We start from the raw sequence: 19,535 nt of genomic DNA, 5'->3' as shown, positions 1-19,535 counted from the left end.
CAGCCTGTAGGACAGGAGCTCACACAGTAATGCACCTGCTAGTAGAAGTTTGAGTTGAGCGTGGGACAACGGAAGAGGAGCTGGCGGGGGAGAGATCCATTCTTTCTGTGAGTGTCGGAGAGGGACAGAGAGAGGCCAGCGTACAGTGAAAGGAAGAGACTGTGAGAGTGAGTCTCTTGGTCTTTGGACCGCGGGGAGGACCGAGGTACCACGCTGGGCATTTATGCCGGGGCTTATGGGACCAGACTCAGCTGAATACATCGAGGGTCAACAGGGATCCACGCTCACTTTTCTTTTCACACAGAGTACAGCGCTGTGTGTTCGCACCGTGATAGACCGGCGACCTGTGCAGGGTGCTTCTCTGCCTTTCGCCCAGCGCATGCTGAACTGTTCCAACAGGGTGAATGGATGAGAAATGCTGCCAGGCGGTGTAGTTTCTTTACCACGTTGGCTGTGTCGTTCAGTCATGCACTGATCCTTTCTTACTATGCAGGGAGATCTATGGAAAGGACTATATAGGGAGAGCATTGGCAAGATTAATAAACACAAACCCTTTAGGTCTTCTGCTCATTTTCTCTAAGCCATTAATCACGCCACTGCTGTCGCACAAGTAAAACACGCCAGTATATAACTGATGGAGTATATATATTACATACTGACTTTGTTTTGTTCATTTTGGTTAACAGTGATGCCGCCGCTATGTCTAGGGCTTTTATTGTGAAAGGGAAGAACAGAAGGAGGTCTCTCTCCCCTCGTTCCTGCCGTGCATGATGGTAAATAGTATGTGTTTTGGTGACTATCGGTTGTCCACTACTTTTTTCCGATGCGTTGTGTGATACTTTGAGTCCATTATACAGGATGAAAATAATTCTCACAATACATTTGGACAGCACAACAAAATAGCAAACTGATGAGTGACTTGGACAAAAATATATTTGACCATTTTATATTTTGCAGCCCCATTAAAACTCAAAACATTACCAAACTCACACGTACGTCACACACACGTACGTCTACTGTTGGTGGAGGCTGTGACTTGGTCGGTCAAAGTTCACGCGATTCGAAGAGGTACCTTTGTTTTGTCACAGGAAGCGAATGTTTTCGTTTGCTCCTTCGCTTGCATAGGATAGGAGTGAAAAGGAGGCGAATATTCACTTACGTTAATTTTGCAAATGCCCGTGCCCTCATAGAGATCACTCATGGACACGACTTTAAAACTTTCATTGAGACGAGCACAGCAAAGGTCTGTGTGCGCTCTCATTCCAAATCAAAATGGATATGATGAGATATATAGCGTTTGGAAATGTGGATTTTATTTGCTTGTTCCGCAGCTGAAACGTTGCCGACATGTCCGGACATGTCGGCCTAAAAAAAAGAAAGACTCAATACCCAAACCATATCTCACTTCAGCTTCTCCTAAATGTGCTGACTCTGTGGCAGGTTGTGACATTCTTGGACTGCAGATTGCTTCTGCAGCAGTTAGACCCCCTTTGTCCATCACTCCGGTCCCGTTATTTCTATTCAGGCCGGGACGGGCAGTTGTTCTACTGTGGCACATTTATTGGCCCATATTGCTAGCACCTGTAGTCCATTAAAAGCCCTGCTTCGCTGACTGACTGACAGATACATACTGTCTTTTAAGTTCTCGGTCTGGCGAGAAGAACACTTCATTTGGGATGTGAACGGAAATTTGTTATGCTGGAGAGAACAATCGCTGAATGTTCAAAGTTTCAAACACTGAAACCCACGGGATCCCGTTCAAAGAGGTTATTTATCGACTCGCTCTCTCGTGCAGCTGTGGAGCAGAAATGTGGCGAGCACTTGTGCGTGTCAATGTGTCTGTGTGAATGTTAAGTGTCGTGTGCATGAGCTCGGGTGTACAGTGGCCGAAGGGTCCCAGATGTGGATGTTGTGCAAGGAGCAAAATTGTTGGTGATTATCTGAAGTTTGGGGTCCAAGCTTTCAGTGTTGTAATTGAATGGGGACAAACCAGAAAATATTTGGGAAATTTTAAGCTGACACAGTGGTACATATGTAATGTTGGTTATAACAGTAAAGAAGAGTCCACGAACTGAGTGGGAAATATCAAGCAATATCGATTTAAAATGGGCAAAGGTCTTTGCTAGGTCCTTGGGCAAGAAATAGTTTAGTTTTAGTTAGTTTTTTAGAGTATTCTTTGTTGTTTAAACACTTTGTTTTTACTGACAATTCAACAAAGACGTGCTGTTCGGTAGATTTTGTTAATTTTGCGCGGAGCCATGCTATTTGTTTCCCTTGTTTCCAGTCTCTATGCTTAGCGTCGTATTTACAGAAGGTCTCCAGACATGCGAGCGTCATCGTTGTTCTCATCTAATTCTGCAAAAAAATGTAAAGTAAAGTGAATTTACCCAAACGGTGAACTGCACCTTTAAGTATGCTTTCACACCAAACCTGTTTGCTTTGGTGAAGACAAACTCAAGTTTGTTTGCCCGGTTATTATAATTGTTTGGGGTGGTGTAAAAACTGTCAATCGGACTCTGGTGCAGTCTGAATAAACCACATTTTATTAAATAAAATAAAAGAGTTTGTGACAGCGATCCCACAGCAGTAAGCCCCAAATGTAGATGCCTCATGTGCGTGTCAATACGGGGACTTTATACAGTCCTGGATCATTGGATCATTATTAATAACATTTGCAGTCTAATAAAACTCATCCCAAACTTAAAAATGCAGGATAAGAATCTCCAAACCTGTCCAAACAATGAGTTACCTGTCAGTCAGGAGAAAGTTATGTTCGCTGCTCTTGGTTTCTTGTAAAAAGTCTCAAATGCAAAAATGTATCTGGATCAAATGAACCGAACTGCACGTGTGAACACTTTCTACATGAAAAGTCAGTCTTCAAGTCACAAACTGGAGTTTGAACTATAAAACGTCATTGTTTTCCATTATTCCTTAGGGTTTCGGTGGTTTTGAGATGTCACACAGTGTTGACGGGACACCAAATCCAACAAAACTCTTCCTCAAAAGTTCCATGTTTCCGTTGCCATCTCAAGCCAGATCCTCTTTTAAATTGCTGCTTAAAAGTGATGCTTTGATCAGCACCGAGCTGTGTGCATCTTCGTCATATCATCAGCAAATGAAGTAACTGGAGAAGCTCTAATATATCATTGTATAATGACAAATAAACTCATGAGCGAATATCAGATCCCCTCACATGTAGTTCCAGTTGGTAGTGAGTCAAGCGCTTCTTCCCCCCCTCTCCTCCCTCCCTCCCTCCCTCGTCTTGTGTGTCCCAGCTCACACTCCAGCTTCCTGTGGGATAGAGCCGAGCCTCGGGGCAGAGGGATGTCTGTTTCCAACCAGCGAGCTCTGTCACACATGCTCCAGCTTGTCAGGCTGAGTTTGCGCGAGGCTGATTGGGTGTCACAGTCGGCGTGTGCATTTACGTCTGTGTGTCTCTGGCTGTCTCTTTGTGCGAGTGTGTGTGTGTGTGTGTGTAGATGGTCAGAGATAGGGGTGTTTTCTCTCTGTGGGTGGAGGTGATTGTCTAGGACATGATAATACAAAAAAACCTCACATCAGTCGGGGTTCACTGGGGTCCAGGTTCATCTCGGGTTGTCTTAACACACGTTTGTTTCATCTCAGGGACACGGCTGTAAAACTGTCTCTTGTTGCAATGGAAAATAAATAGTATGTGTAAATGATACTTGCACACAATTACTAATGCTGTTCATTAGAGTACAGTTGTTGAATCAGTGAACTGAGATAAACACAGAAAGGTCTGTGTGTGCTCATTCCAAATTAAAATGTATGTAATGAGATATTTAGCCTTTGGAAATGTGGAATTTATGTGCTTGGTGCGCAGTTAAAACGTTGCAGTTTTTAAAAAATATAACATTTACTTTGGGTGAAACCAACACTAATTGAATTTCTGATTAATCTTTAAATACATTTCTCGATTTAATCATTTGGTCTGTAAAATGTCAGAAAATAGTGCTGCATGTGTTACACAATTTTATAAAGACCAAGTTTATGTCTTCAAATTGCTTATTTTGTTGTTCAATAATTCCAAAGCCCCCACATTTATGATTTACTATCACACAAGACAACGAAAAAACATGAAATTTGCACACTTGAGATGCTGGAACTCTGGCATGTTGGCCATTTTTGCCTCATAGAAATAATCAATCATCAAATGATCTCATATTTAGGACTGCCTTGTGTTGTTAGTCGATTAGTCTCATTTGGGTCTGTAGATTTCTGCAGTCCATTAGTCATTTTTTCTATGCTTATTTGGACTATCCATCATCTCTCTGGAAAATAAATCTAAGATGTGCTGTTGTGTGATTCTTTGTGGAGAACCTCAGTTTTACAGATCTTTCGTTTAAATCAGCTCATTAATTAGTCATCAAAATCCTAGTGTCACTTGCCAAAATCGAAATATTTCAGCATTTGGTAATAATTCTTTGTAAACGTGTACCTAAAGTTAAACCGTCAACACGGTGTTCTGCTCAAAAACCAGTCGTCACATTAACAAAATGTCCTCAATCATATTTTGTGCACACTGTTTTTAAAACTGAGGAAAACTAGTTCTGCGGTTTCTCTTGAACCAAACTGTTCAGTTCTATAATTTCACACAGTCAGGCTTTTGGCATGTGTATGTGGTTCCACGTCACGCCTGATCGCTCACAGGCAGCATGTTAGGAGACACTCTGCGGTGAACAAACATCAACGGGATCTGTGTGTATTTCTGTGTAAGCAAAGCTGTGTGTCTTTAAGTAAAATCTTTACACACACATGTGCGCACACACACACACACACACACACACACACACAACAGTGGCTTACTTGCCCTGCTAGTTGGCCATCAGAGCAGACTGGTGGTGTGTCTGAGGTGTGTGTCTGAGGTGTGTGGCTTACCACTACGTCATTGGCTGGAGGGCTCTTGCTGTCTGTTGTCACCTATGCACACAGACACACAGGTACGCAGTGCACACTTGTTCAAAATGTGTCACTTTAATGTGGACTGAACCAAAGCATCCTTTATTAATAAAATAGGGGAAAACTAAACTTTACCATAACCTTAAATTGAATAGTTAAACACCTACAAAACGGATCGGAAACTGGAAAACCCTTTTCAAACATTGAATATGTAACGTTGCGACTGGCTTTAAAAGGTGCAATACACAGGATTCAGAGTATAGCAGCAAACAACTATTTGCTATGTAAGGGCCGAGAGTGAAGTCTCTCTTCTCTGTGGGATGTAGTCCGAGCGTCTCTGTGCTTTGTTTATGTGTCCGTGCCGGCCACGTGGCTGTTCGTGCATGTAGGCCTGCCCATTGTCTGGCTCATATGGCTGATAACTGATTGTTGACAACATTTAATTCAGACTTGAGTTGACATGTGAAATTAGCATCATATTTGCATAAAGAGATGCATTTGGTAATAGGGCGAAGTGAATAAGCTCAGTGTGTTCGTGCGCACACATTCACACCCTCACCTTTCCTAATACAACCCTCTAATACACCCGCAGGTCAACAAGGGAGTTGTTTAACCTCAGCCAAGTGGGGTTTGGAAGTTGAGGGGAAGAGAAATTAGCCCGAGGAAGATAATTCACTGGTCCATCCTCTCCTCTCCTCTTCGTCAACAGATTGAAGAGCAAACGTTTTTAACTTGGAGTGTTAGCGCCAGAGCCCTTCTGCTAACTGACCCGGGGCTCTGAAGAGCTGCACATAACAGGCGCCCACATTGGCTTTTGTGTGCAGGAGGGTCTTTACATAACCAAGCATATTGTCTAGCAACCAGTCGGCTACTGAAGGGCCTTGTAAATGGAGGAGGGGGCCTGCTTGAGTGGAAGCCAGCAGCCGGGTTGAGAGGCTAGTGGAGCTAAGCTAGATCATGACTAAGGGCTAGCTTGTTAGCCTGATAATGCTCGGGGTATATGCAATGAGTTCCCTCAGCAGCAAAGAGGCTATAACAAATAAAGTATACGTTTTAGTATAAATTTGGGGACATTTTTCAGTTTAAAGATAAATTATGCGTCCTCGAACACAAAAATCTCAATTTTCAAAAGGTGTCCTGAAAGCCTCAAGTCATACTTTAAAAAAAGTCACATTTTTGCCAATGTAAATCATTTCCTAGGTACCTAACGCCCCTCACTATGCTCCCTTCCCCATTACTCCACAAAGCCCGGCCTTCTTCACCCTGTTTTCAGTGTTTGGGTTCGGGCCAGAATTCCCTTGGAACTGCCCAGGATGTTGAGGTATATTTTTCCTCCCCGCTCCCAGCGATTAGTTTTTTCAAGATGTTTTCTTTTGGCAGAAAAGACATTTTTATATGTCTCTCTCATTGCACTGTCCAGATCACACCCAAAATACTTTGAGATCTTTAATAAATACTACAGTAATTTTCATCTCACTGGAAGGAAAGTAACTAAATGATGACAATTAAGTATTCCTTTCTTGTCGCACTTTTGAAGAGTTTATCAGTGGTGATGTCTCACAGTCTCACTATATGAGTTACACCCATTCATCAGATATCACAATATCAAAAACAGATTTCTCTCTGCGGAAACGTCTTCAGTTTGACTAACACCAATTGTCCTAAAACAGTTGTGTGGCAGCACAACAGGCTCTCGCTGGTAACTGTGATTTTGACGCGACGACTCATCATCAGCTCCACACTTCACCTCAGATCAGATGATAATGACCCATTTATCACCAACACTTGTTGCTCCTGTCATTCTTAACAGCTCCCTGCCAAGACAGAGGAAGCTTTTACTGCTGTTCCTGAGATGTCGCCATTGTCTACCAATACACAAAGACAAGGTGTCCTGATGGCCCCTGATGGCCCCTGTGTTGAGTCCCCGGACGGCCCCTAGTTGCACCACTGAGGGTTTTCTCGCTATTGTCACCCCGGCTGCAATCATGGGGCATGGCCTGAGTGTGGAGGGGTGTTGGGAGGGGGTGGGGGGATGTGGCTTGTATGGGTGCTTTGAAAAGATGTGTGAAATAGGAGTATGGGTATTAAGGGTCTTGGCTCTGCTGGGGGTCCATTGTGATGGAGGCTGAGCCCCCTACTGGCATCCATGATCTCCTCCATTGACACAGAAGCTCCCTGTGTGTTTTTCTCACTACATCTCTCTCACTACTCCATCTCCCTCTCCCGCTTTCTCTCACTCCCTTGTCCCTTTACCATCAGCTCTCTTTTTGCTCTGAGCCAGACCAAAGGAACTGGAGAGTCCGCTCTTCCTATCTGAGTTAACTGGATTCCCACAGATGCGTTAAATTGGCTGTGAATGGTTATCATGGCAGGTCACTGTAGCTGTATTTCACCGTTCAACTGCTACTTGATCTGTACAATTAAGAAACCCTGTAAGATATGTAATACCCCTGTCCTTAGCAACTCTGAAATGAATCCATCACCAACCAAGTTTTGTACAAAATGCGTATTAAAAAAAGCCTCTTTTGCAGGAATGCTCACATGTGCACAGTTACACACACACACACACACACACACACACACACACACACACACTGTAATTTGCAAGCTGTGCACTAAAAGTTAAATTAAAAGAATCGCAGAGAAGTCAGAGTGAGAGACTCTGCTCAGAAGATACGGGTATCTCCCAAAACAAACACACACACACACACACACACACACATACACACACACACACACACACACACACACACACACACACACATACACACACACACACACACATCTGGAAGCTGCCCAGTTCAACCACAGTCTGACCAGATGGCCACCGAGCAGCGTAACTGGAGCAGTTGGGGTTAAGGGCCTTGCTCAAGGTGTGTTATCAGAAGATATAAGTCCTCCCCATGTCACTAAACACCTCACACACATGTGACTAAAGACAGGACATCTGTGTCCATAGTGGTACCTTGAGTCCTGTTTTAGTTCCAGTTAAGGAAAACCTCTTCATTTGCTGCTTCTAAATTAGTGGTAACAGCGAATATCAAATGTATGACTGTATTTTTAACATGAAATCCACAAAGAAAGGTCCATGTAGTGATGGTTTTCATGAAAGAATAAAATACACATTTCTGTGTTCGCTCAAAATCTCATGTGGATCTGTCATCCAGGCGTCCACATACCTTCGGTCATAGACTGTGTGTCATTTAGTCTCATGTATTCGTTCTCTCTGTTCATCCCCTCGAGGTGTTTCGAGGTTGTGAGAGTGTGCTTCGGACAGATTGGGAATGTGTGTGTACATACACCTATTTGCACAGCGTTATCCAGCTTGTGTGAGGCCAACAGGAGTCGAGCGATTGTCAATAGCAGAAGTCAATAAAAACCCGTCATCGACAAAGAGAGAACAAACAGCCGCGGTTTGTTCAGGATTTCCTAACAAACACTCCACGAGGACAGAGACAGACAGACAGAGAGAGAGCAGACTCGACTCTCCCTGTAAAACAGCAAATCAAACAGGGGATTCTCGATCTTTTCGGAGAGAAATGATTACAGTGAATGCCGATCGATCCCTACTCCTTAAAGCAGAAGTAGCAACAGTGTTTAAGTACAAGTGCTTAAGTATTATCAGCATAATGTACTTACATGTTAAAAGTAAGTGATGGCCGCTTTTAGAGTGACATATTATATAGTGTAATATTGGATATTTAGATTACTAAAGCATTAACTAAGCACCATTTGAATGTTACTTATTGAGCTTCTAGTGGAGTTTAACTGTAGTATAAAGTAGCATGACATGGACTCAGTACCTCATCCACCTCAGCAAACATCATGTATAACACCACGAGGGTCAAGAGTTCACCATGTCTTTCGGTTAATGACCTTATTCCATACGTTATTTGCACTTAAATCCTCTCCATAAAAAAAAAAAAAAGACTAGCAGATTGGGACAAATGTGCAAGCTGACCGCTTGTAGCCTGCGGAGAGAAAATGAGACTGTGGGACCTCGTTAATAAAAATAAAAAAGGAAACCTATTGCGTTCACTCTTGGCACTGCGATGACTTCCTGTAATTTCCGCGACTTACTAATTTCAGTGGATGTTACACTTGCACCTTCCACGACAATATGCTTTTACTCTCACTTCTTCATGGGTACTAATGCCCTTATTCTTGCTGAGGGAATCTGTTAATAGGTAAATGTGTGAAATGTGAATGACAACAGTGTCCCTGGCTTGCACTGTCCCTCGGGATAAGCCGCCACAATAGGAGCGCGACGCTAGAGCCCTTCTGCAAACAAAGTGTTCTTGAATGAAGGAGGCATTTAAAAATGATCGCACTCCACAAACAGAATGCGACCCTCCTCTCTCTGTCCTGCGGGGGCCCCCTCCTTCTCCCTAAACTTTCTCTTTTTGTCATTTTCACCTTCTCTCTCTCTCTCTCTCTCTTTCTTTCTTTATCTCCCACAGTTCCCGTCTGTTCCCGTGCCTGTTAAATCTGGCCTATGCTAAACCTGGAGTGACAAATACTCCCTTGCTCTCGTCATCAAAGGGCTATATCTCGTCCTCGTGTCCTTGTTTTCTCAGCGCTTTTAAGGGGCTGATCAGCGGAGGACTGGTAAAGGAAGGAGGCGATGCAGTGCTGGATATAAGTTGGAAACGAGTGAGTGGCCGGCATGAGATGGAGAGAATGAGAGAGGGGAGAGGGAGGGGGGGGGGGGGACTGAGATCGGAGGTGGAGAGTGGAGTGATTAAAATTCATCCCACGGTGCAAACAAAAGGAGGAATGAAAAAGCGGGAGAATGCAGCAGAGAAGAGAGAGTGAGGGTTGGGTGGAGGAGGGAGGGGGGGGGGGGGGTAAGAAAGATTTGGGGTGAAAAGAAGATTGTAAGCCTCAGCAGATCCCTGAACAGCCCCCCTCCTCTAAATGACTGCCTTTGACTCACAGCACAATTATCCTCTGAGACAACGGAAAACAAGGGAGGAAGAGGGGTGGGGGTGGAGAGGAGTCGGAGATAGATAGATGAAGAGCAAGAGGGAGAGAAGGAGAGAGAACATTAATTATTCGGCAGGCTTTTCCTTGCGAGGTTCGCAGAGACATGCTGAACAGGGGGTCAACAATTGACTCAATTACAAGACAAACTCTCCAAGGGCCCTACACCAGCACTCACCGCGGACCCTGCAGCTCTCGGGCAGGCTGGTGATTTTTTTTTTTTTCTCCCTTTCTTTTCTTTGCCGGTAAATGTTTGCCCCTCTTCAGGTGCCCCTGGCAGACGCAGGAACTCCAACCCCTCGGCTAGACTTTAACCTTTGCAGCCAATGAATGATTCCCCTCTCGCTCCATGAAGAGCTGGAGGGAGAGAGCGAGTGAGGGAGTGAAGAGGCAGAAGAAGGGCTAGAAGGTTTCTCTTTGTTCGGCTTTATAGCTGGTAATGAATAAGAAACGTCTGGTGACCCAAGAGGACCGTTTTTTCCCCTTCGCACAGGTGGAATTTTCGTATTAGTTCTTGTCGGCCAAGAGCAACATGAGACTCTTGCAGACGCAGGAGAAATGAAAACAAATGAATGCAAAAGGGATCCTACATGTAAATTAGGGTTTACAGTGAGTGTGTATTGTTTTAACAGCTGCGGTAAAACCCTGCCATATTTTTGTTTGTCTTAATAAACTTAAACATGTATTATTCAACTGAAATATACTGTATGTATATAACTTAAATTAAAGAGTATAATTTATACGCCGTACTTTTTTTAGAAAAACAAAATATGCAGATGAATGCACTCAAAGCGTTATTATCATTAAATCATCATTAAAGTCAGAGAATAAATCCAAAACACATAAAGTGATGCTCTGATGGTTTAGTGATCGGCACCCAGAAGAGGAAGAGACTGAAAAAAAGGTACAAATTGAATCAGCTGTAGTCGTGATGTACTAACTTTCAGTTTTGGATCAAGCTCCAAAAATAAAACTGGATCTTACAATTCCCATAATGCAACTCAAAAGCATCTTCCATGAGAGCCTCCCTGCCTCTTTCAAACGCTACACCTTCAGTTTGTAACTGAGGTGTTGTTCAAAATGTGAAGCGGCGATACCCCCTGATGACATCATCAATACTATTATTGATATTAGAGGTCCAAACGACGTCATGTACTTTTTCTTGATTCCTAAAAAGGTTTGACAGAAACAACACCTGCGTTCTCTATTCGCGGCGACACTGTGAACACATGAGAACGTACGGGAGCGTTCTCCATTGTTCCCGGTGACCCTGCATTTATAAGGTCGGACAATACAGTGAGGAATGGGATTTCAACAATAGGTCTCCAGTCCCTCTCTCCTCAGTCAAAAGGACTGCTCAAGCATAGTGCCGCTCAACACCGCTCTCTCTCTCTCTCCCTCTCTCTCCCTCTCTTTTTTTCTGTTTCTCTTCTTCCATCAGCTTGTCTTTTCTTCACTTGTTTCTCTGTCACAATCATTTTCTCTACCTCTCTGTATTTCTCTCTCTTTCCATCCCTTCTGATTCACGCCATCATTCCTTTGTAAAAGAGAAAAGGGGACCATGAATACCACACACACACACACACACACACACACACACACACACACACAGGCTGTGAGTCGGCCGGTGCACAGCAACTTTACTTGTGCCAGGTTCTTTCCATCTCAAGTGAATCACTCTAATTCTTTTTTTTCTCGACAGGAAACAGTGGTAAAAGTAGACTTTCCTTGCCCTCTTTTAATCTTTAATTTCCCCAACGTCATGTTGACATACATTTTTATTTATTCAGGATTGTATCTCAAGATATTGTGCATATATGTGAATATTAACATCTTTTAAGATTGTGTGTTTCTTTTCATTAGAACGTGTTTTTATTAACAATGACACTTCAAGGTCAAGATAAAAAAAAAAGTTCATTGGAAATTCAAAATGATGAAAAGTTACATAAGACAATCTTAAGTCGTACAAACATTGACGAGAAGCTATTGTCTCAAATATGATTTACTCCACTCCGATATACAATTTTAAATCCAAAAAGCTTTGTTTGATGAATAGGTTTATTTTCCGATGTTTCTGTGCAATGGAGAGAACAACAGTAAATGAAAGGCAAGAGCTTTGATGTTGATTTAAGCAACAAAAGTCCCGTCCAGATTCAAGCTGGATAGGTTTAGGGTTACGTGGTACGATTGATGTCTGTTTATAACGAGTGGCTCTGTTTGCTAACTTGAGTTTGCCATTGTAGTCTCACTGAACCGTTCAAGAGTCTTCTTTAAGAGTCTTTTTTTGCTATCGCTAATGCTACATATCAGCGTGCCTCTGATAAATGTTGAAATGCTTTTACCACAAGAGTCAAATCAGCGACAGCCAAAGACATAAAGACATGTTTATTACCTGTTTTTGGTGTCGTTCCACTTGCTTTTCTGCTGCATTGAGTTTCAGAAAAATCGATTGCATTTTCGACTTAATACAAGTCAGAAACAGTTTGTTCATGGTTAATGCTGCATTAAGTAATTGAGTGATTGACTCATGAGGAAGTTGGGATACTCAAGCTCTCGTTGTCACAGAGGCTGCTGCAGCAACAAATGTTACTGGGTTTATACAGAACAAGCCATGAGAGCGCCCACAAATTAAAATGGCCTTGCCCAGAAGGACAGTTTGAAAAATCTTCCAGTAAAAGAGCAGGACAGACACAAGATGTGTGTATGTGTGCGTGTTTGCGTGTGTGCGTGTGTGTGTTTGCGTGTGTGTGTGCGTATATGCGTGTGTGTGTGTGTGTGTGTGTGTGTGTGTGTGTGTTTGCATGTCTTTAGTGAGCCATTCACAAGCTGCTGACGCAAATCGTGCCCTTCGTATTGTGTTTGTTACATCAGGTCCCTGGGTCATTGAGGCTGTCAGCCACCCCCTCTCAATTCCCTGTATGTGTGTGTGTGTGTGTGTGTGTGTGTGTGTGTGCGGTGTGTCTGCTTGTATATGTGTGTATGCATGTCCTTTCAGTCTATGTGTAAATAAGTGAGCCTTGTGTACAGTTTGCCTTTATATGCTTGAGTCTGTGTATCAGAGAGTGTTTATGTGTCTATATGTGTGTGTGCGCGTGTGTCTGTGTGTGTGTGTGTGTGCATGTGCTCCCTGTGCATCGCTGAGCACTGCTTGGAGATACAGATTGGAATTTAGGGCTGAGACGCAGTGAAAGGGAGCCCCTTCCTCATGCATGAGATAGGATCAGTGTTTACATGCACAAATAGCAGAAAGCTTCTGTGATTGCAAAACAACTCAAACACTTTTCTGATGTAAACGGCAGCCTTTGACAGTCTTTGACCGAATGCTAATGGGAACCAATAGGATTGATTAACATGTATTGTGTGTGGACAGTTATGCTTTGACAACTGGTTATGTTTAGTGAAACGTACCAGTCCTGACCGTTAGGTGTTTGCAGTTTCAAATCTACGACTTATCTGCTGACTGGCAGTTGTTGTGGTCTGTATAAAGCTTCTAAGGCCACACCACTATGTTTAGTTTTAAACAAAAAAACAATCTACGTCCACTCGAGCATTTTTTTTGCACCGTTTTAGAAATGATCTCCGGCTACAATATACATCAGATATCACATGACCACATACACCAAACTCTATGAGGGGATAACAAAAGTGCTGGACACGGGAGTTGTCGCAAAGCGCTCAAATATCAAATTTCCTCCTGTGCATCTATGACTTAGTAGCACTATAACACCCAAAATGTAACTACACAGCAGCTGCTAGCATGGACAAAAGCTCAGCGATTATGGAAACGGTATTAACCGCTAGTATTCGACGTTAGTGTTGTTCGTTTTCTTACGGAACGGATCACGGTGAGGAATAAGGTAAGGACCCGTCATGACTGATAAGACCCAATCCAGAAGCTTCATGGGTGTCTGCATCATCGTATCAGGTCTTTGTTTCTTTCCCTCCAGACTAAAACGCAACCCTGGAGTTTATTGAGTAAATTGAGTTAAGCAGCGTTTTCAAGTGACTCTGTTATAGGGGATCAAAAAGTAGTGTGGACGTTGGACATAAACGTACAAGAGTTTAGCATTTGAAACAAAAAGCTAGTCGTGTGGACGTAGCATCCACCTGTTGTGGGTCTTTGCGAGGACAGTGTTTCAGTGCAAACCTTTGCTTTCATCTCTTCCTCTACCTACATTTCACATTACTCGTTTCGTGGCACGCACATGCACGTTGACAGCGCTGTGCAAAAAAGAAAAAGGAAACACTACGAACCGTTTGAAAAGTGGATGTGGGAACCGGCCTGAATCTCCTTCTTGTACGAGTAGATGACTGTCTGTGCCGGGCTCTTACACACTTCACAGCATGTTAAATGTACGTTTTCCCCTTAAACAAACACTGTTTAGTTTTCATTTTCCATTTCTCGGCAGAAAACATTTATCCTTAAGGCATAAAACACGTTATGCATTACATTTGAATGCTTTGAAAGCTTCAGGTTTAGGTGTGAGTTCTTCTTCTTCTCTATCATCGTTGCTTTGCTACTTTTTACAGATGTGCTCATGACCTGCACAGCTTTTTTTTTCTTGATACAGCCCGATGAATCATGGATGTTGTGGGATAAAGAACTCTTACCAGCTTTGTATTCATAGCTGGATAAAAATCCCGATTTACCTGTTGTCAGAATACACACAACAAAGACCTGATGAATTATTCATAACCTTTACTGACAGGGATATTTTTCATGGTACTTATCCGACACACACAAACAAAAGTCCTGCAAATTGCGCGAACGCTCACCTTCAGATTACTCATTATATTCTCCATCCTTTTGTTTGTACTGAATGTGTAGTAGTGAGCAGCACAAAACATACGCTGGGAGACTTCAGTAACGAGTCGCCAAAAGAATCCAAAGAAAGGTTTGAGTGACAGTTCTGAGGTTAGTCAGAAATCTTGTATTGTGTAATGTGAATGACATGCAATGAGGGACACAACTAGTGAAGACATTTTGTTTTCATATGTGTGGTCTCTCACAACTACAAATTAGAACATCTTCGTAAAATGTGCTCCTACCTGACGACTTGATTTAAATGAGCAACAGCTCAGATTGTTGACATTCCTCATGTGATTTACATTTCACAGGTTTGTGCATCTGTTTATCCGAGAGCAAAATCTAAAATGTGCTTTAAAGGAGTGTGTCTTAATTTGTTTGTGTAATGGTGTGCAAGCATCAGTGTCTGTGTGTGTTTTTCAGCTCTTCACCCCGATCCAGTTCACAGCTGATTAGCTCATTTGTTGCCTTTTAGTTATGTTAATGCCACTTAATTACAGCCCTAGTGGGAACTAAACACACACACACACACACACACACACACACACACACACACACACACACACACACACACACACACACACACACACACACACACACTAACAGTCACCTTGCTTGTGCTGATGTGCAATTTGTGATTTGCTTCCCCTCGCCATCTATCTATAGTATGCGTCTTTTTATTTCTCACTATGATAGTCAGCTCAACAGATATCATGGCTGCTGTTTGGCGTCAGTCGGTCGTGGGATCTCCGAGATATAATTGTGTGTGTGTGTGCGTGCATGTTGTCTGTGTTTGTTTAGTTTGTAGACTCCACTGGACGACCATGACTCGTCTCTTCCTGACAGCATATGATCCTGAACCCAGCCAAGCCTTTCATTCGTTCAGGGAAAGTGTGTGTATGCGTCTGTCAGTGTGTGTGGGGGTGCTTTTGCCTCAGTATGTGTGTGTGTGTCTCAGTGAGTCACATGCTAAGCCCCAAACACCGGCTCAGGGATCCCAGCCAATTAAAAGCTAACGCGGGCCCCGGATGCCTTGCCCCTACCAACATCTGGGTATTAAACTAAAGGCCTGCGATATATTAGTTATGAAGTCAGCAGCTCTGAGAAGGACCACACAGGAGAAGTGCACATCTTATAAATGGCTCTGTGTATATGATCCAAATAGCTTCTCTGTAATTTTCTCACTGTGTAAATTGATGAGGTTTGTTTAAGTTAATGACAAGCAGATAGAAAGAAGAAGAACATCCTTTCCTTCCCTACTGTTTCACATCAACAGATCGCAGCGGCCATCAGTTCTCATATTAGTCTCGTTTGATTTATAGTGGACTGCAGATTCCCAGAGGGCACACGAGGGGCATGAGTTGGAGCCTGAGACAAATTTGAGCACGAGAGGAAAGCATGTGTTGTTTCGCATGTTGAAGTTTAATAAAGTATTCAGCAAAATGAACCAGTAACATGTAAAACTGCAGATTTCTTTGCTTTGAAACTTAACAAAAGTGAGAGGACTATTGGGAGCAGATACAAGGACGTGGGGTCAGAGGGAGAGGATGCAAGATTAGGGGAAGCACAAGCGTGAAAGTGATAATAGAACGCAAGGCTGTGCACACAAACACAGAGAGACGCACACAGACGCACACAACTGTGTGAACAAAGGAAGACAAGTCTCCGCCTGTGTGTTCAGCTACTGGGACAAATTTAAATACAGTTTACATCCTGAGGAGACAACGACTTGTTTGATATGTAGAACAACGTGGTTTGTTTATGATGTTTAAAATGTGCAGGTGAGAGGAGACGGAGCATGCTTTCTGATGACGTTCAGCTTGATTCTCCTCACACGGATTTACTTCACAGTAAACATCTGCTCTGGTGACACAGAAGATCAACATTTTTATATGATCTTATGACAGATCGAAGTTGGCATTGACTCCGCGGTCAGATTTGAAGTCTTTTTCATTGTGTTGTCATAAGATTTATTCTGTTTACATCAGGAAACATTTTTAAAAAAATAGCTGCTTGTGTTCAAGTATTTTACAATTGCGTTGGCCAATCTCAACAATTTGCAAAACTCTATCACAGTAAGATATGACAGCACCACCAAATTTGAGTAGATGAATGAATTAGTAGAATAATTGATACTGATGAGGAGGAGTTCAAATAGGAGGAAGGAGCAGGTCTCTATATGTCTGTCTTCTCCATCAGGCAACGTCGAGCTCTCTATTAGCCAGTGAATGCATCGACGGGATCTGTCTTTTCAAGGCCGACCTGCCTTCACATCGACACATTCGTACAACATCGTCCCCTTTCGGAAGCATAAAGCCAAGTTACGAAAAATGTGCAGTGAACAAATTCAACGGGTCTCGATTAATCCCGCCCAGTAGATTTTTTTTTTTTTTTTGTGACGATTGTTTCTCTTCTGTGAGAGGCGGTCGTAGCTGCGGTCGCTGTGTGCGTCTGGTGGCCTGCAGGCCTCGCCTGCTGCTGTGGTCGCTTGGAGGAGCGGTGCAGCGGTTTCTCCCACACACACACACACACACACACACAATACAAAACACACATAAACACTCTGGCGTTTTTCTCTCTGCTTTTCTTTGTCTGTCCCGCTCCTAGCCACACACATGCGATGGGTATCCGCCCACACACACACACACACACTCACACTCACACACATTCTCTCCCCCTCCATCCACCAGAGCCCCTCTGCCTCCCTTTCCTCTGTCTCTTTTTCCTCACACGTTTTCCACCTCTCTCTCCTCTCTCACTTCCAGCTGTGTTATACAGCGAAGGAATATAAGTAGCAGCAGGCCGGCTATAAATATCGTCTGCCCACCCAAGACTGTTAGGATTATTATTTTTCTTATAATCACTGCGGCCTTTCTATAAACCGAACAGATTATTATCTGGTTTTTGTCCCTGTTTCAATGTGTAACAGCCAGCTGCCGTGATTTTGTGCAGTCGACGTTTTCTATTCGCTGGTGTCAGGGAGATGATTGACTGGGGAGGATTTACATGGCCTTGATTTGTACTTCAGCTCGTGGACCAAAACCAGGAGGAAAAATGACGTAGCGCTACAGAAAGGATGGGAGTAAAAGAGCAACAAGCAGTTGGGCGATGTTCATGAGTGCTGGTGGAGGTGAAGAGGAGTGCTTAGCTGGATTTACAATGACAAACCTCTGTTCTTTTTTTTCTTGAAAATGGGGGTTGGGCTGCGAGTTGTATATAGATGAAGCATTTTCTACGCGCCGCCTCGGCTACAGCTGGGAGCCAGCTGTGTGAATCAACCTCTCCTCATCTGCTTTATCCATCCATGCTTCTCTCCCCTTCCCCTCCCTTCCTCCCTCCCCCCTGTGTCCTCGTCTTCTCCTCCTTAAAAGGAGTTCAAAGAAATATTTGTGGTTGTGGCATTACCTACCTGATACACAGACGTGCAGAAGTAGTAGGAGAAGAAAAGGAGGAGGGGAAGACAAGACGAGAGTTTGATGTTACTCGGTAGACAGAGAGGGGAGGAAAAGAGGCTGGAGGTAAGGAGAGAAGAGAGGAGGGAGCGGGGTACAGGAAACCACAGGTATGTGCAGGATGGCGGGTGGGTGGCCCGGAGAGAGGACCGAGAAAAAGTGGGATTGTGGAGGAGTGAAGGAACAGCGATGTTACGGGGCGGACTGAAGAGGAGGGAAACTCTCACATGCACCACGTCTGTCCTCCTGATAGAGCTGTTGGTTGAAATCCCTGAACTGACGAACGTTAAACATCCAACTGGCTTTGAGAAGCTGCCCAGCAGCCAGAAGCACAACCCTGTGCTTGTGCAGGCAAATGAAAACAAGGAGAGGGGAACCGCTCCTAATCCTAAACAAACCCTATCAAGTCGCTGATCAGGACAGTTCCAAAGCCAGAACAACCGTTTTGACTGTGCGTATTAAAGTAGAGAAGATGTTTGTTCTTCTCTACTGCTACTTTTATCATAACTTTCATTCAAACCCCGCCAGGCGCCGTTTCCCTCTCTTTACCGGTCTAGCGCTGCTCCCGCGTCGACGGTTTTGTAGTCATGCCGAGCTGCTGCTCTCAGCCCTCTCGTGCCCTGATGTCTGTCATCAGTCACTCCGGCTGTGTAGCAACAAGGGATCAAGGTTTCATGCTGCCATTTTGACAAGGTGAGAGCCCCAGCAGTGAGACATCAGCACCGCAGCTTCCTCAGCCCACAGTTTACAGTAGAGGGTTACGTGAGGTGTGAGTCAGCGGGGTTGAAACCCGGGCTAGGGTGTTGACTGTATTAAACCACAGTCATATTTTGGTAAACATTAGTTTAGGGCTTCAGGGATTCTTCTTTCTCAACATAGCTGCCAACGTTTGGAGTCTCCCCCTTTTAAGCCCAAGATGTCATTCTCAGTGTTTTTGAAGTAGTTGCTCATTTTTGGGGTTGTCAATGAGAGCAGTTAATGATTTTTTTAAAACATTTTGTATATGAGACTACATGCAATATATATAATATATAGTCATTGATGTTCTATGCAATGTGTCAAACAAGTTCTTTCAACACTGTCCTGTATCGAACCCCTCATGTAAAAATGTTTGGCCTCAACTCAGGGTAGAAATTCAATTTTTTTTTTAAGAAACAAATTTATTTTTCTACACACTGTCTACTCGGTGTGACATAGACATCACTAAATCAAACTTTTGCTTTGGTTCTGATATAATTATGAAATTACAAACCAAAGGCTGAGCTAGGATGAGACGGTCCAGAACGTGTTTCCAGCTGTAGCCCTGACACGTTTGTATTACATCATCACAATAGCACTGTAAGTCAATATAGATGTATATTGAATTATTGGCC

General features: G+C 43.4%; 1 protein-coding gene across 2 annotated transcripts in view; it reads left to right on the top strand.

Annotated features, from left to right (window-relative positions):
• Positions 1-19,535, top strand: part of gli1 (GLI family zinc finger 1) — a 48,123-nt gene that overhangs the window by 10,436 nt on the left and 18,152 nt on the right. Inside the window, exon 1 of one of the 2 annotated variants that reach the window (XM_068594677.1) lies at positions 13,542-13,760. The exons of the other annotated variant lie outside the window; for it this stretch is intronic. The gene's annotated coding sequence lies outside the window, so the exon portion shown is untranslated. Of the gene's footprint in view, positions 1-13,541; positions 13,761-19,535 lie in introns of those variants that run through there. 2 annotated transcript variants of the gene reach the window in all.

This window comes from Clinocottus analis, unplaced genomic scaffold (assembly GCF_023055335.1).
Source record: "Clinocottus analis isolate CAN_PGR_092001 unplaced genomic scaffold, fCliAna1.0.p SCAF_3, whole genome shotgun sequence".
Classification (NCBI taxonomy): Eukaryota; Metazoa; Chordata; class Actinopteri; order Perciformes; family Cottidae; genus Clinocottus; species Clinocottus analis.
The sequence above is the reverse complement of the archived record's forward strand: the minus strand, read 5'-3'. Positions and strand labels throughout refer to the sequence as shown.